The sequence below is a fragment of the Podarcis bocagei genome (assembly GCF_964188305.1).
Source record: "Podarcis bocagei genome assembly, chromosome: 11".
Lineage (NCBI taxonomy): Eukaryota > Metazoa > Chordata > Lepidosauria > Squamata > Lacertidae > Podarcis > Podarcis bocagei.
In genome coordinates, this window is record NC_138136.1 from 12,859,792 (window position 1) to 12,884,787 (window position 24,996).

At 44.1% G+C, this 24,996-nt stretch overlaps 1 protein-coding gene and 1 long non-coding RNA gene across 4 annotated transcripts in view; one reads left to right on the top strand and one right to left on the bottom strand.

Moving 5' to 3' along the window:
• Positions 1-6,689: 6,689 nt before the first annotated feature.
• On the bottom strand, positions 6,690-16,264 carry LOC308597872. The gene is made up of 2 exons (XR_014013235.1): positions 15,272-16,264; positions 6,690-7,928 (listed from the first exon to the last, which is right to left on the bottom strand). It is a non-coding gene; the product is annotated as an uncharacterized lncRNA (long non-coding RNA).
• Positions 16,265-17,904: 1,640 nt separating this feature from the next.
• The window catches only part of SYK (spleen associated tyrosine kinase), a 36,888-nt gene continuing 29,796 nt past the window's right edge, over positions 17,905-24,996 (top strand). For 2 of the 3 annotated variants that reach the window (XM_081213705.1, XM_081213707.1), the window contains exon 1: positions 17,905-18,073. The gene's annotated coding sequence lies outside the window, so the exon portion shown is untranslated. Of the gene's footprint in view, positions 18,074-23,658; positions 23,742-24,996 lie in introns of those variants that run through there. The other variant, XM_081213706.1, reaches the window with a different exon arrangement.

The following is a 24,996-nucleotide window of genomic DNA, read 5'->3' on the forward strand; positions in this document are numbered from 1 at the left end:
GGGGGGGATGTTTTCAATGGTGTTCCTTACCTTCATCTCATTATCCTGGCCTCTGTTGTAATATTATTTAAGTGTAGCTCACTTTCTTAGAAAATCCCAACTTTTGGGGTTCAAAAGGGAACATTCTAAGAGGCAGCTAGGTTGTGCCTTTGATACAGGCTTAGATGAATATTTCATCCTCAAGTCTATTCCTGGATCTATCTAAAACATCTGAAAATGATTGTGTCTATTGCAGCTTTGAAGCAGAGATGCTGAGCAATGCAGAGATGAACTTCATTTGTTGGGCATGTTGTTCACTGACTTTTTACCCCTGTGATAGATAGATAGATAGATAGATAGATAGATAGATAGATAGATAGATAGACAGACAGACAGACAGACTGGACTTTTGGAGGGGGACCACTACCCCAACCCTAGAAATTAATAAATGGACAGATTTTGATTATTTAGGATATACAAGCTGCCGAGGAGTTCCTGGAGTAGCCCCCGCAAAAACGAACAGGCCAAGCTAGGGCCATTAAGAAATACAGGGCTATTGAGAGCCATTGGCAATGAAAGAGAACTGTCCTCTCCCCTTGCCCGGAAGTATGAACAGAGACTGGGGGTTTGAGAGGTTGCCAGGGCAACTGGGCATGATGTCACAGAGAGAGTTTGGGGCTGGCTGGCTGAAGGCAGGCAGAAAGAGATGCTTTGACTCCAGTGCTGCACTGCTGTGAGGTACAAGCCCCTCTTCAGATGGCTGTGCTGTCGAATCTGGATTCCCTCCATCTAAATGCAGGTGTAAATATGTGAATAAAACTTATTTCTTAAAGCTACGGCAGCGTCCACTGCGTCTTCAGTTCTCCAAAGCAGCCCAGACCCTGGCTGAGGGCCAAGACCTCTGGAACCCTGTGCGTGGCCTGGCAGCGATTGGGGTGGCCAGTAGCAATATTTTAGGACCCACCCTCTTTTCCTGTTTTTTAAGTTATAATTTTATTTTGCAAATTACGGTACGATAAACGACTATCTGATATAGCCTCTCCAAAACCCGGCGTGGGTAACGGGAGTTCATGTTAGGGATGGAAACCACGCAGTGTTAAACTGATGTGATGTTGTTGGGTTGTTGTTTTTTAGCATTATGCAATCTGCTCCGGGATGTTATTGGGAAGTGTCAGATAACATCATCACCATAGCTAAAATAAGGCAGACTCATTAATATCCTACACAAAGGGACGGGATTAAGTTTATGTGTCGGTGACCATGGGAAGGGTTGCGTGGGCTTAGATTAGATCAGTGCCTGCTGTGCTAACTGAGGCTGCCAGATCTTTATCGTATGTCTTGCAAAAAGCTATCCAGTTAGTTACATTCTTAAGTAACTGTAACAAAAGCAGGATGCTAAAGTCCAGATCTCCCAGGCTGGGGGTGGCCAAATGCTGGAACTTGTTTTTAAGCAGGCTCAGGATTCAGATCATGCCATATCAAGTTTGAACCAGCTCTCTCTGTCTGGGTCTTATCCAAAGTCCCCCATGGCAGCCCACTGGTTAATAATTCTAAAGCTTTGAGTGTGACTACATGCCACTCACTGAAGTTGTATATGTTAATGTAAGATTGCTTTCTTCTATGAGGAAATGTATAAGACTACTCTGGTTTTTCAGCTTTGCAGGCTGCTATTACAAAATAGTGTTTAATATGTACTGCAGAGAATGACTGAGAAGGCAGATCTGCTCTTCTTGAAACCACCAGTGAAATACAGTTGTAACCATGCCACTAATCTGAGTTCCTGCAATGCATTGTGCCATCTGCTGGAAAAAGGAAACAATCCAACACAGAAACTTTACTACCCTCTCTACAGGATCCAGAGAATACATTAAAACGCCAATGTCCAGCAATTATAACAGTTAACAGTACATTTCCCACCTGGAAATACTTGCCTTGTGCAGAACACACACTGAAATATGTATCTATCACATTTCTGTGCATTTATTCAGATGATTTTGATACCACCCTTTACTCAAGCCGCAGGGTGGTTTACAGCAAGGAAATAGATTTTTTTAAAAAATAAATACCGGTAAATCATGCAATCCCTTTGAAACACATAGGAAATCACTTAAAGATCAATTACAAACAGCAACTGCAATCAACTGTCTCTACTCCAAAAAGCTGCAGAAAAAGATGTTCCCTAATGAAGAGACAACTACAGTGGTACCTCGCAAGACAAATGCCTCGCAAGACAAAAAACTCGCTAGACGAAAGGTTTTTCCGTTTTCGATTTGCCTCGCAAGACGAATTTCCCTATGGGCTTGCTTCGCAAGACGAAAACGTCTCGCGACTTTTTTTTCTTTGTCTAAAAACAAATACATGTTTTGTTTATAAAGTTAATTTATTTTCCCTTAAATTTTTGAACTGCTCTTTACAGTATGTGTGACTTTAAAGAGCAGTTAATAAACTGTTGTTGTACCAAATTTGGCTTTGTTTGGACTTTTTTTGACCATAGGAACGCATTAATTGATTTTCAATGCATTCCTATGGGATTTCGTGATTCGCAAGACGAAAAATTCGCTAGACGACAAAAATTGCGGAACGAATTAATTTCGTCTTGCGGGGCACCACTGTATAGAGAGAGGGGACTCGGCAGGGAAGGCATGAGGAGACATCTCTGAAAAGGCTCTTGCCTGCCCCCCCCCGTCACATACCTTCTAAATGCCCAGAAAACAACTGCTACCCCATGCAGCTGCTTCAATATGCTTTTAACATGTTTTAATATGTTCATGGCCTGCTGCCCTTACTAGCATTCTTGCCACAGTATTTTGCAGTAGTGGCAGAGGAGTCAAATATACGGTTGCAAATAAAACGCTTTAAGTGTGTCGTAAAAGTGCATTATACACATGTGACACTAGATGGTGATGGTGAGCTATGGCAAATTCAATATGACCCCCCCCAAAAAAAACCACTTTTTTTAAGAAAGTATTTTCACAACTTTTTTTTATATGTGTGTATATTCCACCAGGGACTGGCAGAGCTCCAAGGAGTTTGTGGTAGAGGCGGGGGTGGGGGTGGGCATATATACTATACAGAATGTGCATAGATACACCATTAAAATACCCTGTTAGCCAAATTATACACACATATATATGCTAAAATACAAACTAAAACACATGAGTTTCTACAGTACTTTTTTCTGAGGGGAGGCAGGGGTACGCATACCTCTAAACATTTTGTGAATTTTTGTATTTTTGTCCATTTACTGTATTTATTTTTCCCAATTTGAACTATAAAATGGTGATTTTATTGAGTAAAAATGAGAGTACCCCTAAACATTATTATTATTATTTTTAAAAAAGCACTGAGTTTCTATATTTCATTGACAATTGGATCTTTACAGTCCACCATGTTATCCTTCTCAGTTTTGAGGCAGCAACCGCAAGTATTCTTAGTGATTAAATGGTGTGTTTTTTTTACCTTCTACAAGACTGTTTGTGTGATTATTGTTTTAAGGGGGAGAAAAGAGGGAAATACCAAGAGAATCCAGTCTGCCTTAAAGCATCCTGGATTATTTAAACTAAAAGGCTAAAACCAGCCTATCTAAGCTTACCTTTTAAGTTGCAAAGGGGTGGTACTCTGCCGAACTCACAAACGTGGAGGAGGAAGGAAGGATAATATCTAACAAATATATCCTCTCCTAGCATCTATTCACATCCCAACACTCTGCCCCTTAGGAGCTCCTGTAAGTACATGCTTTGTCAATACAGAATTAAAATACTGTTTGTTTGACCTCCTTCTGCGGGGTGTGCTCAGGACAACTAGTTGCACTTCCCAGAAAGTCTTCAAGGTAAGATAAAGGAAAAGGACCCTTGAACAGTTCAGTCCAGTCAAAAGCGGCTATGGGGTTGCGGCACACATCTCGCTTTCAGGCTGAGGTAGCCGGCGTTTGTCCACAGACAGCTTTCTGAGTCATGTGGCCAGCACGACTAAACCGCTTCTGGTGCAACGGAACACCGTGATGGAAGCCAGAGCACATGGAAATGCCGTTTACCTTCCCACAACAGTGGTACCTATTTATCTACTTGCATTGGCATGCTTTCAAACTGCTAGGTTGGCAGGAGCTGGGACAGAGCAATGGGACCTTCCAATCGGCAAGCCCAAGAGGCTCCATGGTTTAGACCACAGTGCCGCCCGCATCCCTTCAAGGACATCCACCATGTAGAGCACATTACAGCAATCCAGATTGGAGGTTACTAGAGCATGACTAAATCTGGCCAGGCTATCCCTACCACAATATGGCTGTAGTTGGCACACCAGCCAAAGCTGGACACAGGTGCTCATGTCCACAGAGGTCAACCCTGAGTGACAAGGCTGATTCCAGAAGCACCCCACAAACTACACACTTGTTCCATTGAGGAAAATGCAACCCCATTGATTCTGCCAAGCCCCATACATGGAAATAACCCAGTCAGAGCACATCCAGCCTTTCTGGACTTCCAGTACTTCCTGGAAACAATGGAACAGAGAAATAGAGCAGAGTGTCATCTGCATACTGGTGTTGTTGTTTAGTCGTTTAGTCATGTCCGACTCTTTGTGACCCCATGGACCAGAGCACGCCAGGCACTCCTGTCTTCCACTGCCTCCCACAGTTTGGTCAAACTCATGCTGGTAGCTTCGAGAACACTCTCCAACCACCTCGTCCTCTGTCGTCCCCTTCTCCTTGTGCCCTCCATCTTTCCCAACATCAGGGTCTTTTCTAGGGAGTCTTCTCTTCTCATGAGGTGGCCAAAGTATTGGAGCCTCAGCTTCAGGATCTGTCCGTCCAGTGAGCACTCAGGGCGGATTTCCTTAAGAATGGCTGTTTGATCTTTTTGCAGTCCATGGGACTCTCAAGAGTCTCCTCCAGCACCATAATTCAAAAACCCAGTCAGATCTCTGCTCGTCCTCTGCTGTCCCCTTCTCCTTGTGCCCTCCTCACTAAAAATCCACTCTTGGCAGCTTCATGGAGATGTTAAATAACATGGGCAGGCACACATTTTTGGTGAAACCATACTTGGAGAGAGGAGTGGAACCGCAGAAAAGCCAAATCCCAACACCTTCAGACAGCCCAAGAGGGTAACATGGTCAGTATTATCAAAAACCGTGGAGCACTCCCTTTCCCAAGAAATGTGACTGAGCCAAACACTGTATTTCAGTCTCAAAATGTGGCCTGAAGGCAGATTGAAATGGGTCTATATAATCAGTTTTCATCCAGGCACACCTGACACTGTCTCCACCTTTTCAAGTTGCATTTATATGCATTTGTGTACCCTTTTCTTGGCTGGGAACTTCATTGCAATATCAGGAGAACTTCACATTGGATAATTTTCAGCAGTGGTAGTTGCAGTAGAGAATCAAGAAGCCTTAAGAACCCAGGCAAGCAAATGCGATGTGCACAAGTTTATGAAAGCACCAAGCTGAAAGCACCCAGCAGAAACAGTGTGGTTGGTCAAGGGAGCCGTGGACTCAGAAAGGTTGAAAACCACTGCTATAAGGCATGACATTTTTATCCAGTGGTTTCCAGTTTTCACATTGGCTAGAAATACAGTGTGATGTGCAGAAATACTAGTGCATTTGTACAGCAAAGCCACCATCAAACGTCAAACCTGATGCTACTTAAAGGTAAAGGTAAAGGTACCCCTGCCCGAACGGGCCAGTCTTGACAGACTCTGGGGTTTGTGCGCCCATCTCACATCTATTGGCCGGGGGCCAGCGCTGTCCGGAGACACTTCCGGGTCACGTGGCCAGCGTGACAAAGCTGCATCTGGCGAGCCAGCGCAGCACACGGAACGCCGTTTACCTTCCCGCTGGTAAGCGGTACCTATTTATCTACTTGCACCCGGGGGTGCTTTCGAACTGCTAGGTTGGCAGGCGCTGGGACCGAGCAGCGGGAGCGCACCCCGCCGCGGGGATTCGAACTGCCGACCTTTCGATCGGCAAGCCCTAGGCGCTGAGGCTTTAACCCACAGCGCCACCCGCGTCCCCTGATGCTACTTACAGTTTGCTAATTAAGAGGCCCAATTCAGAGCAATGCATGCAGGGGGAAAAGGAAGTTATGCAGCACTTTTACTTACTGTAAATGAGGGTGGTGTCAATACAGTGCTCAGAAACCTGGCATGAATTACAAGTTGCCAGTGAAGAAGGAAGAGCTTATTTATTTTTGCATAAGCTAAGCAAAAATATGAGATGCCATCTTACTAGCTTTATCTCCGAAGATGGCAATGTCACACAAATCCTTTGGCTTATTATCAGCTCCCTCCTCTCTTGAAAAAATGTAGCCTTTATTTATTATTTGATCTCTATGCTTAGCTGCAGCAGTAGACCACCAGCTCCATCCTTATTCAAGAAATGTAAGAACTGCCGCAGGGACTTACACCCATGGCCAAGCTAACGGCATTCTGTTTCCTGACAATGGCAGCTACTACTGAGCATCTAGTAACACTGGATCTCACATTGCCCAATTAGTTTGAAGAGCTTCCTTGGGAGCACTTCAGAGTTTACTTTCAGCGCTATATATTGTTTATTTTATTTTATTTTATTTATTTTATAGTGGACATGATCTCATATTGTCTTCACAACAAACCTGTGGCCAGCAGAGGACTCTTCCCTTCACAAGCAGATGCAAACCACCGTCTGTCTCAGTTGCTGGAAAAAGACAGGCTGGATCTAAGAAACCTGAGCATACAGTCTTTTATTCATATTTATTTATTTGCAACTTTCATTAAAAAAAAATGGCAAGGCATAGTACAACATGTAAGGATACAATCAACAAAAGATCCATAAAAACATTAATAAAACCTCCACACAAAAATAATAAATGCTGACTGGTTAAAAGAAAACAAAATCATGTTGTAAAGGTCTACCTAAACAAAATGGTTTTAAAAGATGTCTGAAAGAAAGAAGGGCTGGTTTCCGGTAGAGAGTTACACAGAGCAGGGCCTGCTAGACTAAAAGCTTGCTTCCTATTGAAGGTCAAGCTAGCCTTAAGGGGTGTGGAGGATCACCAGAAGTACCCCTTCAGAAGATCTCAGTGACCAAGGTGGAGCATAAGGAACCAGGTAGCCCCTAGTGTTGAACCTCAATTGCTTATGGCTTATGAATTACTGCAAATACTTTGAACCTGACCCAATAGCAAATCAGCAACCAGTGCAGTTCTCAGCATCGGAGCATCATGTCACTGGGAATCTGCTCCTGTGAACAGTCTGGCCTCTGTATTCTGCACTAATTTCAGCATCCAGATCAGATGCAATCTCATTAAGGTAATGAAGACTTGAGGTTAGCAATGCATGGACCACTGTGGTCAGGCTGTCATGGTCCAGGAGTGGAGTACTAGCTGGAGCTGCTGAAAAGCACTCCTGGCCACAAAAATCCCTTGTGCCTTCAGTGAAGGAGAAATGCAAGATAATGTTGCTATTTCATGTTGCATGCATCTTATTCTCACAGTCCTGATTTTCAACTTCTCCTTTACCTCCAGTTTCACAAATCCCTTTTCATCTAGCCTGCCCAGTCCAGAGAAGTGGTATTTAACGTGCTCTCCGCTTGGTTTGTCTGAAAGCCTCAGGATATCTGCATGACTGAGTATAATACAGAGCGACATACCGCCAATTTACGATGCAGCTTTAAACTGCACAAACCCATTTGTGCCCCACAGTTATGAACCCTCAGAATCTGAACTGACCAGTTAACTTAGTACACATCCCCAATAGCCTCCCTCATCTCAAGGGAAAAGGCCTGCTGGCAGATCCATCTTTGAATGATGAGTGAGATGATAAAAATACAGGCATCCTGCTGGTGGAATGAATGAGTATTCAGAAAGCTGAATTGGTGAAGGGTAGTAGAGGGAGAATTTGGACGTGGCACAAAATGTCCACGGTTTTATTATTTATTTGATCTCGAAGTAAACTCAGAGCAGAAAAGCTATCCAAACCCTATAAAAGATGGCATGCAGAAATTTGAAGGAAACCAGTAAGACAGCAAAATATATAGCAGAAGAACAGAAGAGAAGCAATGGCAGGTGAGGGTCAAGAAAAAATAATGACCATCAAACTTTAGTTGGCGAGGGCATCTGGTGTGGAATTTGGGAAAATACTAAAGAAGGCAATATTCTGGCAACTCAAGTGCTAAGCCAATTAGGTAAAAAACTAGCAAACTGTATTGAGCATAGAAATGAACAGGCAACCAGCACACTCAGTTAACATAACACAGAAGTCATGCTCCTCTTGCTATTAAAATTTGGTAGGGGACTTTTGAATATAAACATAGCAAGACTGCAGGTCAGAACACAAAATAATCTGGACTCGGATTTCCCAAGGATTTTTTTAAAAAAAATAAAACGGCCACTGTTTATATAAATACCACTCTCAGAACTTTCTGTGTTTCATCTCTTTGTGTCCTCCTAGTCTATTGATTGAATTTTTATTTTTTGAATTTATATACCACCCCATACCTACAGGTCTCAGGGTGGTTCGCAGAATAAATAATTCCCCCATGATGTGTCTATATTTCCATTGCGCAGAATAACACTTCACATACCTGATAGAGTGGCCTGTACTCCATGAAAGTTTGTGCCATAATACATTTGTCGGCTTCCAAGATCTCACCAGAGATTCTTTGTTGTTTTTATCTAACACTAATAGATGTTTATCAGAATATTGCAAACTGTGTCAGGGATAGTTGCCAGAATGTCCATAACCTGTGCATTTCAGCATTTTAATTTTCATTTGTACTGTGCATGCAATTTTAGCCATCACTTAATTAGGGGGGAAAATAGCACAACAGCATATTTGTCTGTAACCACTTAGGCTCAGGGTAGGGAGGAAAGCAAGCCCACAGCAGGGGATATTATTCACATGTGGTTAAGCTAGCTGGACACTCTGTAGACTTGCAGTTTCCGTTCTCATCGCCAGCCCTTTTAAGCATTATAATGTCTGATAACAATACAGGTGTTCTCGATGTTTTCTCTAGCATGCACACTACTGCTCTCGTTTTCTCTATATTTGAGAAATGAAGAAAACTCATATATGTTCTAACCATACCATGCATATGCAGAATCTTGAATCTGATGCACAGTCCCCTGAAGATCTCAAGGAACTGTGGAGTTCATTTGGACAAAGGCATTTCCGAAGTTAGGCTGTGCTCAACCCTGTTGAGTTGCAGCTCGGCATCCAGGGAAAAATCAGTCTCACACCATGAGGGGTTCCGAAATATGGCTGCTCCTAGGGCTAATGCAGCACAGCTTTTATTGTGTGAAATCGAAAAGATACAAAAAATACAAGTCAAGCAATTTGTTCTAGCCAGCAGATAAAGACCTTGGTACTAGACCATGCGAGCGATCAGGCCATGCTACGTTAGCCAATCATATGGGACAGCACGAGCTGTTCACGCGCTATTCATGCTCCAAGGATGCTTCTAGCTATGAGATCACCCTGCAACAATAAGAACTTTGCTCATGCTCTCATGTACAAGCAATCATTTTCCCACATGTCCCCTTTTCTTGTTTTTATTATTAGAGGAAAAGAGGGACCATTAGTACACTTCATTGCCTAAGCGGCTACACTGTGCAACATAAATTCCTCTTGTAACCCCTGTGGTGGGCCGTGGTCGGTACCACCATGCAGTGCATTGGGAAATCAAAGAGGGTATGCATTGAATGCAACAACACACCATAATGAAGCCAGCAATACATGCAATTACAATCAATAATACTTTCCTTAACCATAATCCATTGGGTAACCAAGAAGACAACCACTCCCATGGATCAAAACCTTCAGGTGGATTCAAAGGATTATGGGCTATCATTTGTTCCATATGATCAATAGTAGCAGAGATATTGGTTGATTGATCAGTTATATACATGCAGCAATGAGAATAAATTAAGGCACAAATTCCACCTTTAGAAGCAAGGATCACATCTAAAGCATAATGATGTTGAAGAACTACATTTCTTATTTCTGATATTTCTTTGTTAATCATTTTTAAAGCCAAAATGGTGGAATTAAACAAATTTTCTGTCCAGTTTGCCAATTTATGCAAATCACGGTAATTCATGGCTGCACCTAAAGAAGGCAGAAGGGACCTAGAAATGGCTGTCCCTGTATATTGAGAAATAGGTGATTGTGCTTCCCTTCTGTTACGCAAACGGACCGCTGGGAGCTTATCTATTTTATACACCAAGGGTACTACTATACCTAGCGTGCAGGTACCAGAAAAGGCAGAGGGGATTTCTTTGTAGGCCTTTGTGCCACAAAATAACCATAAGTCAGATTGAAGCAAACATGTAGTTCTGCTGCTCTTTCTCATCCAGTCGAACCAAACATAAAAGTCTCTACACGCAGCTTGTTGTTCATAAGTCATGTAGGTTGTGACATTATTAATTAAGACCTTTGGCCTACCACTCATGGTTGTAACATTAAGAAAACAAGAAGATCCATTAATGTACTCATATGTCCAATTACAATATGGATAATGACCTAAAAATTTTTTGCTGTTATGATTAAAACGAAAACAATACGGAGCTAATTCTACAAGCGAATAGAAATACAGGAGGTAAACTTATGCGATTGTCCTTCATATTATTGCTAATCTTATATGAAGCATTTATAGGAATACCATCACCAAAAAAAAGCTCAAAGCTTTGAGAAGCTTTTTAAAATCATTTTTCTCAGCAGCTAAAAGGGCACTAGCCAAGCATATTTTTTTCGCTTCAAGCATATTCCACTTGCTGTAACTAAAAGATTGCAACAAGGTCGAGAACAGAGCCCATTGACTTTGCAGGCCTTGTTAAAGAACCATATTGCAACATGCTCTCTGTCCGGGAACCATGCCAAAGCACAAAAATGAAACAACTGGAACACACTGAAACCTCACCCACTCCCTTGCCAAGAGTCCACAATAGTTCCAAGACAGCCCTCTGTACATGCTCAGGGGAACACATCATAGGGCAGGACTCCTGAGGGAGGAGAAAAAAAGGAAGAGATCTGGGGGGTAAAATCCAAGCGATGCCGGTCCAGCGAGGGCATCCTTCAAAGCCAGGCTCACTTCCCAAACAAGAGGCAGCAAAACTGTAATGATGTTTGGTGGTTGAAGTGGCTTCCCAGGGAAAAGGGGGGCCAATGCAGTAGGGATGAAGATGGCCTTTCAACGTGCCAGGAAACACTGGAACAGCTGTGGAAGGTCCTCTTCCATTGCAGAGGTGATTGTGATCTTGTCCGCTGGATTCTTGTGTCCTTTAAGGGCAGAAAATAGTGGAGACAAAGTAGAGGTGGGCAGGTCCAAATAACTCTTTATCCAATTCAGCTGTCCAAGGATTTGTTGTAAATCCACCAGTTTAAAATGACCAGGAAACTGTAGTTGAGGCGTAACTGGAATGGCTGCAGATGCTGTCAGCTTGTGTCCCAGGTACGTAATAGATAAAGTCTGCTGGATTTTTCGTTAACCACTGTCAATCCAACAGGTTGTAGCCTTTGCAGGATTTTGGGACACGGCGGAGGACCAGGCCTTGGCTAGCAGGCCGTGGCTAGCAGTGCCCACTGACTGGCAGGCTTTAAGCATATCAGCAATGGCTATATTTGATGTTGCCATTAGAAGGCGCAGCGCTTGCTTACGGTCCTCATTTACAAGCTGGCGTACAGTCAGTTCTTGTGCTGCCAGGTCCTGAACTTGCCGCTTGAAGGTATTGTACAAGCGATCAACAAATTGTCCATAGGGCTTTGCAGGACCCTGTCTGATGCTGCCCAATTGGCCATTGCGCTCAGTCTTGTCATCAGGGACAGAGGCCAAAGCCTCTTGAGCGGCAGCGGTTGTAGTGGCCTCCGAATACTGAGGATCAAGAGTTAACTGTTGGGCAATGGTAAGAAAATTGCCTCCTCCCGTCAGCCCATCGAGGACATCGGTTTGGGTCAGCATGACGGGGGCTGGGGGTGCAGGAGGAATCACAGGAAAGAGATTTGGAGTATCAGAGTCAAAAGGCAGCGACGGAGCGGCAGCACTGAGAGATCTTTGAAGAGTAGTGGTAGAAACGGTGCCAAATGCCTTGGGTGGAGGAGGTTGCAAGCCATTGTCCTTGACAGAGGAATACAGTTCCTTTATGAATCTCAAATCAAACTGTTCGTGCCGGGCTGGGCCTCCCCCTGGCGCGGCAGGAGCAATCACAGGGAAGAGATTAGGAGTTGCACAGTCAAAACCCAACAATGGGGCAGCGGCACGGAGAGATTCTTGGAGAGGAGTAGTATTAGCGGTGCCAGGGGCCTTGGGCGCAGGAGTTGGAAGAGTGGGGGGTGCTGAACGCGAAGATTCTTGGAGAGGAGTAGTAACGGGAGGTGCAGGAAGTGAAGAATGCAGGGGAGTGACAGGATGAGCCGAAGAGAGAATGTCCGGAGGTTTAGGATTAACGTTTGAGGCAGGCAAAGCGGGAACCGGGGGGGCGTTTGAAGAAGCTGTTGCCGCAGCCAGAAGAATGTTTGAAGGAGTTAAGCACGACATAGCTTTGTAGACGTTACTCCAGGCATGCAAAACCTTGACATCAATTTGTGGATGATTTTGAAAGAAATGTCCAATTTTTTTCCAATCATCTAACTGCCAATTTCCGTCCTGGGGGAACCACGGGCAGTGAGTGTCCAGGGCTATTATAAGGGACTTAAGGTCAGCTTTCCGAACAGCAAGGTTGTTACTGGCCAAAAGGAATTTAAGGTCTTTATAAAATTTTTTCTGTGGTGCAGAGAGAGATTTTCCCATGATTGCAAAGTTGCAAAAAGAGCAGGGAGCACTTACCGAGGGATCCGTAGGAGGATGAGGAAGGCGCCTTTTTTTGCCCTGTCCGGGCGGAGATAAGTGCTGATAAGTCCGTAACGTAGTCCAGAATCACATTCACACGGGAGCTCTCACCAGGGATCCACTACGTGGATGAACGACGCGTCTGCAGCCCTTGCGGGGCGAGGTGAGAGCTGAACGTTGTAAAACAGCATGAAATCCGAAAGAAATCACACGGGAGCACTCACCAGGGATCCACTACGTGGATGAACGACGTGTTGGTGAGTGCTGAATAATGAAAAACAACGTGAAGTCCGAAGGCAGTCACACGGGGCACCAAATGTCGAGTTGCAGCTCGGCATCCAGGGAAAAATCAGTCTCACACCATGAGGGGTTCCGAAATATGGCTGCTCCTAGGGCTAATGCAGCACAGCTTTTATTGTGTGAAATCGAAAAGATACAAAAAATACAAGTCAAGCAATTTGTTCTAGCCAGCAGATAAAGACCTTGGTACTAGACCATGCGAGCGATCAGGCCATGCTACGTTAGCCAATCATATGGGACAGCACGAGCTGTTCACGCGCTATTCATGCTCCAAGGATGCTTCTAGCTATGAGATCACCCTGCAACAATAAGAACTTTGCTCATGCTCTCATGTACAAGCAATCATTTTCCCACACAACCCATTTAGGAATGTATACTGATCATGACTAGCAACTTGAAATATGTCCCAAAATAATAAACCAGTTCAGTATCAGATATGGGCATTAGCATTATGTGCTTCACCTTCCTGTTCTAACTATGAAGCAGCAAACTGTATTCTGCACCAGAGGAACTTTAGAGCAATGTGCACAGACAATCCCATGCAAAGAGCATTGCAGCTGAAATATATATATTTGAAATTATGCCCACAGCATCCTGAGAAAACACTAGTAGGAGCTGAATGTTGTCATCTTCAGCCTTCATTTTCTCCAGCCAAGCACCCTTTGCCATCCCCACAGTCCCCTATTGATCTCCGTTTAACCATGTCCCCAAATCTCTCAAGTATTTTAATAATCCCAGATGTGATATTGTTGAAAATCTAAAATCATCCTGCCCATTTCAAACTGAACAGGTGCTTTTTTTGGATTTTTCTTAAGTACTACAGTTATAAACAAAATAAGACACCTGTCATTTAGACATCAAGAGTTTCCACCCTGCTATTACTACCAATGCTGATCATATTTTTAGGGAAATTCCCTGTTCTGCTTTACTAGAATATTTTGCCCTGCCCCGTTTTAGATTTGAAGGACACAGGTGAGCTGCAGAACGCTTCGTATAATTCAAAGCAGCCATGGGTGGCAGGATACACTGAGAGAAACTAATAAATAATGAATTTATGATTCTGCAAGTCTTTCCTACTTTTCAGCAATGGCATTTTGGCATTATGGTAGAATTACATTCTGTGGTCAGGGCTGTTCTTAACCTGCCCCAAAACAAATTACCTCAAGCAATATCATTCTGCATGCAAAATAGATGTTATCTGCACAAAATTTGTAAAAATGTGTATTTTGTTATTTGCACACATGTTTTACAATGCTTGCTTATTTTCTGAGATGACAACAGCAAGGCTTGACCGATCTTACCACTGCCTAGCCCCCTCTGTATGGGCAGTTTGTCTTGGAAAGAATTTCTTAATTTTTAAAAAAGTCTGACCCAATGCATCCCTTTCAGCTCCGATTCTATATAATTATACCAAAGGAGCTCCTGTTTATAAAGGCTGTGTTTCTTGACTTGAGTTAAGACTGCATGACTTGAGGGAACACAAACATTTCAATAAGAGGATGGTATGATGGCAGATGGCAGTAAATATAACACTGTGTGCACACTGAAGGGCATCACCCAAATTACTCATGCTAAGCAAGGTGAGGTCTCAGAATTAGCTCAGAAGTACAGAAGGGAAACATCTGTTTGTGGGCTGTCAATGAAATCTCTGCATAGCAGAGAAATAGGCAAACATACCTTTCAGGGTCTTTGAAGATGTAGAGAGGGAATGCATTTCAGAAATACATTTCTGTAGCAATTAAATGATATAGCCTCAATGTCAAAACCGTCTTAATAGCTGGAGACAATTGTTTCTGGACATAATGAGCATTTCATTAATTTAGGGGTTGTTCACACAATAGTTTAATGTAAATGTGAACAGCAGGTTTGTGCAAAACCTCCATGATTTATTTATTTTTAAATGACCAGGGATCAACAGCTCCAGTATGCATGCATAGGACAGATCATCGCCCCCGCCGCACAACCCTGCTCTTGCACAATTCCTGGGGATGTGAAAGTGTGTACACATTGGTAAAGAAATACCTGGATGCATGCCTGTTGTTTTTTTAATGCTAATGGAGGGTAGATATGTAATTGAAGGGAGGGGACATACATATGCCACATAGATACATCCCATCAAGAACCACCCACTAGTGTATATGGGAAATATTTGCTTACAATTCAGATACAGAACATTTAAAACACTCATCTGTGGACATACCTGCACCTGCGTGCACATGGAAAAAACAGATCTGAGCTACTCTTTGTGTAAGATAATACCCCCATAGGGATACAGCCTCAGTCTCTTCATCCCAAACAGTTCATTTCCAGCACTGTAGATTTGTCCTGCTTGTGGCACTCTTAACTTTTCAAATTACTAATTATTTCACAATATCCAAGGGAGAAAGAAAGCAGCTCAACCTGCTGGATGGGAATTCTGCCTATTGGGAAATTTGGAAAAGGCAGGTCCTTAGTTCTTGCACAACCTAATCCACCTTTTCCCTCACTCACACCTTTGCAAAGAAGGAGCGGCTGGGAATGCCCTGGCATTATGGGAAATCGCTGCAGCTGGGGTAGCAAATCTACTAAAACTTAATTTCCAATAGTAGCTGAAGCGTGGAGTAATGTTCTTTGCTGTTGTGGCTGAGGTTAGCTAGAAAGCACATACAGTATATATGTAAGGACAATTGCCAAATTAACAATACAGTCCGTCCGTCCCGTCCCCGTCCCCCATTACTTCCTTGAAAATCTGAAAGGCTGTGCTATCCTCAATTATCTATCATGCAGGCAAAGGAAACTGCCGCATAGATAGCAAAATGGATGAGGCCACTCATGAATATATGCTTTGGCAGGCACATTTTAACTATAAACAATCTAATATACTCATCCAAAGGTAGGTGTGTGTGTGTGTGTGTGTTCTCCTAATTTCCAGATCAGGGATGTACGACTCTAACTCCCATCATCCGTGACGGGCTGGGACTGATGGCAAGTGCTGAGTCCAACAACATGAGGAGTGTGAGGTGGTCTCACAGTGTGATAGGTCAACCCAGTATTGTCAGGAGCAACTGCATATGTAAAGGTAAAGGGACCCCTGACCATTAGGTCCAGTCGCGGGCGACTCTGAGGTTTCGGCGCTCATATCGCTTTATTGGCTGAGAGAGCAGCGTACAGCTTCTGGATCATGTGGCCAGCATGACTAAGCCTCTTCTGGCGAATCAGAGCAGCACATGGAAACATCGTTTACCTTCCCGCCGGAGCGGTACCTATTTATTTACTTGCACTTCGATGTGCTTTCAAACTGCTAGGTTGGCAGGAGCAGGGACTGAGAAACGGGAGCTCACGCCATCGCACGGATTCGAACCGCCGACCTTCTGATCGGCAAGCCCTAGGTTCAGTGGTTTAGACCACAGGATCACCTGCATCCCAGTATTGTTGGGAACAACTGCATATGTATATACTTCCAACTCATCTGCCTACTTCCTCCATTCAGATATGGGTATCCAAGGAGGTAAGACCCAAGGATGTTCACATGTTAGAGGCATGGAAATCCACAGTGATGTCACTGGGTCACATGCAAGAGTGCTGCTTTTGGCCCACCAAAGGGCTTAGGCATACTCAGTCTAACTGACAGACATCCCTTTTGAAAAAGAACACATTTTTTTTTTTAATTCTAAAACTCTCCTGGTATGCTCCAGGGCATATACTAGTGACTATCACCAGAAGGAGAATGTTCTACAGGCTGCATATGAACAAAATGAATTCAAGGAAACTGCAGAAAGAGGGGAAAGGGAGTCAGTTTAAATGTTAAAATGATTGTAAGATTAGATGTTTTGTTATATTGCTTTTACTATTCCCGTTCCCTTGGCCAGGCGAAGTGTTGATTTTACCTACTTGCTCCAGCCATCCTGCACTGCCATCATTTTTTACAAAAGACTTCCAACATTTACTAGAAGACACAACACCAGATAAATGCAGTGCCTCGTTGTCATGTTGAGATCTGCCCAGCCTTGGGGAGGCCCATATATTTTTCTGGAGCGATCCATGAAAATGGCAGGGCAATCCACCCTGTTTCCTTACAGAATTATTTTGTGTAGCAGGAAGTAGGGGGAAAGGCTTTAGGGGATCGCCTGTTATTTTAACGAAGGAAAATAAAATTGTAAAATTAGTGAAGTGTATGAATTTGAAAAGCATAAATATTTTAAAAATATGTATCTACTTTTAGTTAAGTATTTTTATTTATTCACTTGATTGGGGGGGGGGAGGTGCAGCTGCACGCCTCAACCCACTCCATGACTTCAACGTTAAGAAGCACCAGATTTCAGGAGGAATCATACAGTTAGGAAGGGGACCCCAGGGGTCATCTAGCCCAACCCCCGCTGCCAGGCAGGAGCCAATCGCCGCGGCGTGCGCAGAAAAAGCAGAACCTGCGCTTTTACTTGGCATGGGAATAAAAGCGAGGGCAGGGAAGGGGAGATTCCTGCCGAGCCCAGAGGCGCCGGGGAAGCGGCAACCGGGTCGGGCCCCATCTTCCCCAGCGCCTCCGTCCCACTCGGGGTACCGAAAGCCCCAAACACCGCGTCCGTCCCCCCCCCCCCCGTTAAACCGCTCTTAAGCAAATGAAGGCAGCTGGCCTTGGCGCCGACGAGGAAGTGCCGCTCTGCCGAAACCCAGCCGCTGAGGAAACTCGAAAATGAGGAAGCGGGCGCTCCAGTCATCCTGAACGGACCCGGGGCTCCTTCGGCGGGGCCCGGCAGGCGTGGCCCGCGAGAGACCGCCGAGCCCAGGCCGGCCTTCTTCGCCGCGGACACTCGGGCTGCTGCTTCGCCGAAAGGGCGCGCGGCAAGCGAGGAAGAAGGCTCGGCGGCTTGCGGGTCGAGCCTCGCCCAGGCAGGTGGCCGGCGGCCGGTCTCCAAGCCCGCGGTCTCTTCTATCCTCTCACCCCTACCCACCCCGGCCTGGGAAGGCCGCGTCTCCTGAGGAGAGACAGAGGCGTCACGTCAGTTTTCCCGCCCATTCCCCTCAGGTAAGAGACGCTTCTTCTCCCTCAGGGACGGGGGGGGGGGGGGGGATGGGAACGAAGGGAGCCACGGCTTGGGGCCTGAGGGCAGTGCTGGGTTTACGTATAAGCTAAACTAGCTACAGCTGAGGCCCCAATAAAAGTTAAAACCCTGGATGTACATTTCCAAAATATAAGATAATAAATAAATAAAATAAAACCTACACACAGCAACAGTGTTTTGTGTTGTGTAGGCTCCTGTGATGTAAGTAATGGGCCCTGCCTGCTAGCCTAGAACCTCAATGGTTTGCTCATTTCTAGATATAGTGGTACCTCGGGTTAAGTACTTAATTCGTTCTAGAGGTCCGTTCTTAACCTGAAACTGCTCTTAACCTGAGGTACCACTTTAGCTAATGGGGCCTCCTGCTGCCGCCATACGATTTCTGTTCTCATCCTGAAGCAAAGTTCTTAACTTGAAGCACTATTTCTGGGTTAGCGGAGTCTGTAACCTGAAGCGTCTGTAACCTGAAGCGTCTGTAACCCGAGGTACCACTGTATAGGGTGCCTACATTCTGCATGTGCAAATGGCTTTAGATACCTACGAGGTCCATAAATCACCATATATTCAACACATACACAAAAGCAACAATTTGTTGTTGAGAAAGGACAGCTGGACATATAAAGAGGAGCCCCATTACCTTCAGTAGCTTAGGACCTCATCAAACCTAAATCCGGCCCTGCCTGAGGGGGTCGCTTGGCTGAAGAAATTCACGCGGGAAAGAGCTGGGGTGGGGAAGGGGGGCAAGAGTGAAGTGGTACATCTCTCTCTCTCCCCCCCCCCACCATAAGTAAAAGTAATAATATTATTTATTTATTTATTTATACCCTGCCCATCTGGCTGGGTTTCCCCAGGTACTCTGGGTGGCGCCCAACAGAATATTAAAAACATAATAAAACATCAAACATTAAAAAATTCCCTAAACAGGGCTGCCTTCAGATGTCTTCTAAAAGTCAGATAGTTGTTTATTTCCTTGACATCTGATGGAAGGGCGTTCCACAGGACGGGCGCCACCACTGAGAAGGCCCTCTGCCTGGTTCCCTGTAACCTCACTCCTCACAGGGAGGGAACTGCCAGAAGGCCTTAGGTGCTGGATCTCAGCATCCGGGCTGAATGATGGGGGTGGAGACGCTCCTTCAGGTATACTGGGCCGAGGCCATTTAGGGCTTGAAAGGTCAGCACCAACACTTTGAATTGTGCTTGGAAACGTACTGGTAAAAAGGTAAAGGACCCCTGGACGCAAGAGTCCATACCCAGCAGGCATTAATCAGGCCAGAAAGAAAGCCACAAGGGGCAGTGCATGAATGGCAGGGTGATTTGGCACCCTGGCATTACATTGGACCAGGGTGAAAAAAGGTAAAGGACCCCTGAACAGTAAAGTACAGTAAGAGGTGACTATGGGGTTGCAGGGGTCATCTCGCTTCAGCGGCATTTGTCCACAGACAGCTTTCCAGGTCATGTGGGCAGCATGACTAAACCACTTCTGGTACAACGGGACACTGTGACAGAAACCAGAGCACACAGAAACACGTTTTACCTTCCCGCCACAGCAGTACCTGTTTATCTACCTGCACTGGCGTGCTAGGTTGGCAGGAGCTCGGACAGAGCAACGGGAACTCACCCCATCGCGCGGATTCGAACCATCAACCTTCTGATCGGTAGCCCCTATCTGGACAGGGATAGCCTAACTACTGTTGACTATGCTCTGGTAACCTCAAGCTCAGATTATTGCAAAGGGCTGCCTCTGAAGACAGTTCAGAAACTTCAGCTAGTGCAGAATTCAGCTGCCAGGTTGCACACTGAAGCAAGACGGTTTGAGCATATTACACTAATCCTGGTACGACTGCGCTGGCTACCAATTAGTTTCCGGGCCTTATTCAAAGTGCTGGTTTTGACCTATAAAGCCTTAAACTGCTCAGGACTGCAATACCTCAAGAACCGCCTCTTTCCTTATGAACCTACCCAGACTCTGAGATCATCTTCTGAGGCCCTTCTTCGTGTGCTTCTTCGAGAGGTCCAGAGGGTGGCAACATGAAAAAGGGCCTTCTCTACAGTGGCTCCCCGTCTGTTGAATGCTCTCCCCAGGGAAGTTCACCTGGTGTGTTCATTATACACCTTTAGGCGCCAGGCAAAAACATCTGAAGAAGTGTGCATGTACACGAAAGCTTATACCAAGAACAAACTTAGTTGGTCTCTAAGGTGCTACTGGACAATTTATTAATTATTTTGACTGTGTCAGACCAACACGGCTACCTACCCAAACCTTTTAAACCAGGCCTTTAGTTGATCCGATTTACATCCTATGCCCTTTTAAAATGTTCTTTTGGGGGGGAGTGTTATTGGGTTGTTATTTTGATTATATGTATTGTGGTTTTATATTTTTATTTTGTTCTGTGAACTGCCCTGAGACCTCCAGGTATAGGGCGGTATGTAAATTCAATAAATAATAAATAAAAGCAATAAGGACACATGCTACACAAAACAAAGCAAAAAAAACCCCTCTTGCAGCCATTCCTTTTTCTCTGTGCAAGTCTGTGGTCATTCCTTTTTTGGTTGTTCCTCCTTGTAGTTCCCTATAGCAAAATCTGAGCAAAAAAACAAACAAAACTAAATGCTTGGAAGGATTTCATAATTTCTTCACTTGGTTTCGGTCTCAACAATATTGCAGTTTATTCATTTTGAAAGAAGCATGAATATTTTTATTTTAATAACAGTATGGTAAAGTTTGGGGGGAAAGGGAAGGGGAGCTGGACATGGGGGTGGGAACCCAAGCCTGTCTTTTGTAACACTCTTGTGCAGGCTTTAATTTGGTTGAGTCTGTTGAATGCAAAACAGAATTCAGGTTTCACTACTGGGGCAAAGGAACATCATATTTGTTTCTACATTGTAGAAGTTTACTTGAAGTGAAACATCAAATGCATCATTTTTAGAAGGTGCATTTGGGTTCGCCACACTCCATTATGAAACTTTCAACTTCTGCTACATGCAGTCAGTGTGATAAACGGGGAAATATTTTCAGGGCTGACTCCCCCTCCCCCTTTGTGCTTCTTGTGTGAAGAGAAGAAATAAACAATCTAATTCAGCCATTCCCTTATTTCTGTATGTTTTTATTTATTGGACATATTGGTCACTTTTTAAAAAACAATATGTTAACTCAAAGTGACCTACAATTATTTAGTCTAATGCAACTAAAATATAGCATCATGGAACTGCATTGGTCCAATTGGTTCAAATCAGTGCTGCAAAATTGTTAACTGGGAGCGGGCAATTTCAACATATCGCAACAGTGTTTTAACAGCCAAACAGGCTCCCAGTCTTTCTGGACCCAATTCATTGTCTTGGTTTTAACATTTAAAGCGCTTAACAGGCTGGGACCAGGATAGCTGAAAGATAATCTATTCCCATATATACTTATACAGACCTTAAGATCCTCTTCAGAGGACCCATGAAGTGAAACAGGTGGTACCAGGGAGAATGTGCTCCCTCAGGAGGGCCACAGTACAGTGGTACCTTGGGTTAAGAACTTAATTCGTTCTGGAGGTCCGTTCTTAACCTGAAACTGTTCTTAACCTGAGGTACCACTTTAGCTAATGGGGCCTCCCGCTGCCACCGCACCACCACCGCACAATTTCTGTCCTCATCCTGAAGCAAATTTCTTAACCCAAGGTACTATTTCTGGGTTAGCAGAGTCTGTAACCTGAAGCGTCTGTAATGCGAGGTACCACTGTATTTTCTTCAAGGCCATTTGGGCACCAGGTTTAGACTTCCAGTCCTTTTTTTTTACAAACTACCAGTATGTTTAGTGTTCTGAACTACTGGCTTTGTTTTTCTCTTTGCTAGCAGTTTTTATTCTGGAAGTATTTTTCCATGTATAAGATGCCCCCATGTATAAGACGACCCCTATTTTTTTAGCCCAAAATTAAGAAAATGAAACCTTAAAATAGAAGTGAAAATCTGGATGATTGGTGTGGCAAGTTGTTGATCTTTTGGGGGGCAATTGCCCTCAAAGTTTCCAGCATGAGGTGCATGCAGTGCACCGTGGTGCAGAAGCAAAGGCAGTGACTGGGGCTCCACATGCTCCCCCTTGGTGGTAGCTGCTGCTGTGGGGAAGCAGGCTCCCAAGCAAGATGCCAAGGAAGAGCCGGGGGAAGGCAGCGGCCACTCTGCGTCAGGCCATGGCGTCGAGCAAACTGAGCTGAGGAAGGTGATGAGCGGGCTGGGGGCAGGGTGGGAGTTTGAGAGGGGAAGAGGGAAAAAAGGAAAGAATGTCAAGGAAAGGTAGCTGAAGCAGCTCTCAGTGGCGGCAGCGGCGGCTGCTCTCGATACAGTGGTCGAGCCAGTGGGGGCTTCAGGAGGCGAGCCAGTTGGCAGCATGCAGCCCGGGGGTAGGAGAGAAAGGTGGGATGGTAGCAGGAGGGACCGCCTCAGTCCGCCCAAGCCAAAATCCCAGACATATGCTTAAATATTTTTTAAAATCCCCCCAGATGCCCATGTTCCGTGTACAAGACGACCCCCATTTTTTAAGAGCAAAAAACCTCATCTTATACACGGAAAAATACAGTGATATTACTGGGCTGCTTTTTATAAATGCAATAATAAAATATATAAGTAAGCCTTAGGACTTGATGGTTGCAATGTGCCCTATACAGGGTTACCCTTGCACCCAGTACAGAAGCTACAACTGGTGCAAAATGCAGTGGCTAGCTTGCTGGTGGAGACAGACCATGGCCAGCACACAGCTCCAGTGCTTAAAAGCTTGCACTAGCTGCTCATGCATTACTGGTAGCCAGATTCAAAGTTCTCGTATTAATATACAAGGCCCTCCACAATAAGGGTCCAGTAGATCTTAAGAGCTGCCTGATCTTTTATATCCTGGCCCAATTACCAAGATCTATGCAAGAATCTCTGTTGGTGGTTTCCAATGATTTAGAGGCACAGCTCATAACTACTAGATGTGCATTCAGTGTGCTGTGTCCAAGCCTGTGGCACACCCTCCCAGCTGAAATTAGACAGGCACACTCCTTTCTAGCTTCAGGTGCATGACGAAGTCTATCTTCTTCCAGCAGACCAGGTTTTATGATCAAGTTTTAATGTTTTATTATCCTGTATTTGTCATGCATTTGTTTTCTGTAGATTGTTTTTATGTACACTGCCATGAAATGCAAACAATGAAGTGATATATAAATGTCTTCAACAAACGAATAAAAGATAGAATGTAGCTAGACATCCCAGATGGGATTGTAAATCCCAGTTTTCACCAAGAGAGACATCTAGCAATTAAGTCTTGCCTGAACAGTACAGTGCATATGTGCATTATCCTGTTTATGATTTCCAGTCCGAAAAGATAGAAATCAGTGTGCAGAAATCTTGTTTCTGCTTGTAGATCTTTCTTGTTGAATGATGGTGAATATGTTTAAACAGTATTATTTTATTCCTTGTCAAAATAAAAACTGAGCTGAAGAATTAGAACACTTCTGATGGGAGGAGCAAGTATTCTGCATTTAACAACGGAGGTTATTTGCCCCTCCCAAGTCAGTCTTAGCTTGGCCAGAACCTGGACAAGTTACTTACCAGGAAACCCGAGTGAACTCTTCTGAGCTTTCCAGCGGGAGTTTGAGATACAAGCATAATAAACAGGTAAATAACATCATTGGAGATTAGATAGATAGATAGTCACTTCAACAGGAGGTGCCTAGTTCTGTTCTAATGGGCTTTCTTGTATTTATTGTAATCTGCTTTTCAAAACCGAAAGGGCCAGTTACAGGATTCACTTCTCCATCTGTAAAAGTTGCAATATAAAGAGTGGCCGTAATGCACGTAACAAGTTACAAGAACAGCAGGAACAGCAGAAAGAAAGGAGGAGGGAAACCTTTAATACTGATTGTTAAAGAAAAAAGACTGGCAAAAAATTAATAAGCTTTCACTTGTGTTTTTTTGCAAAACAGAATGACTTTTGTTCCATTGTGATAGAAGTATTGTAAAATTTATCCAGCGCCACGTTAGAAAAAAAATAATGAGACAGCTATTTAGTTTAAGCTGGCATGAATCCCAGAGATAAAGGGAACAATGTTGAAAGGAAGGGATAGAATTAACATTGTACTAGGAAGATACTTATTATAAAATTACACAATTTAAAACAGTAAGTACATACAGTAAACATTTTAAACATTGCATTTACAAACCTTAATAAAGGTATTTAGCATACTTTCTAGTAGGATTGCTAACTATATACAGTGGTACCTCGGGTTATATTACCTTTGGGTAAAGTAATTTCGAGGTACGAACACAGCAACCCTGGAAGTGTATACTTCCAGGTTTTGCTGCACATGCATGCGCTGAAGCACTCTATCATGCCACACGCATGCAGAATCGGCGCCTCCGGATATGGACTTTTCGGGGTAAGTATGGACCCCCGGGACGAATTAAGTTCGCATCCACTGTACTATAGGGCTCTACAGAAAATACTCCCCTAAACAAAATTTCCTAGAGGTCCAGACACAAGCATGAGTGAAATATAGCACATCAAGTTTCAGATATGTTACATTATAGATCCACAGATGAACAAATCTGATAGTTATGTGGCTGGTACTCAACCAGAGATGTCTCATTTAATAATTGATTTGGGTTAGGGAGATACAGCACCTTTCTACATAATATTCCACATGGTTGTCTACTAGCATTGACAAGAAAGGTACAGTTTGAAAGCAGAAAGACAGGGGAACAGAACAGCTGGCACAAATCCAGCAAAAATTATTAGCAGGTAAACCCTATTGAAATATATGGAGCTTAAGTAAAGTTCACCTCCACTGCTGTCAATATGACTCCATTCAATTCCATTGCTATAAATATGGTTTACCTTTGGTTTGTAGAACCTACAGCTTTCCATCTAGGA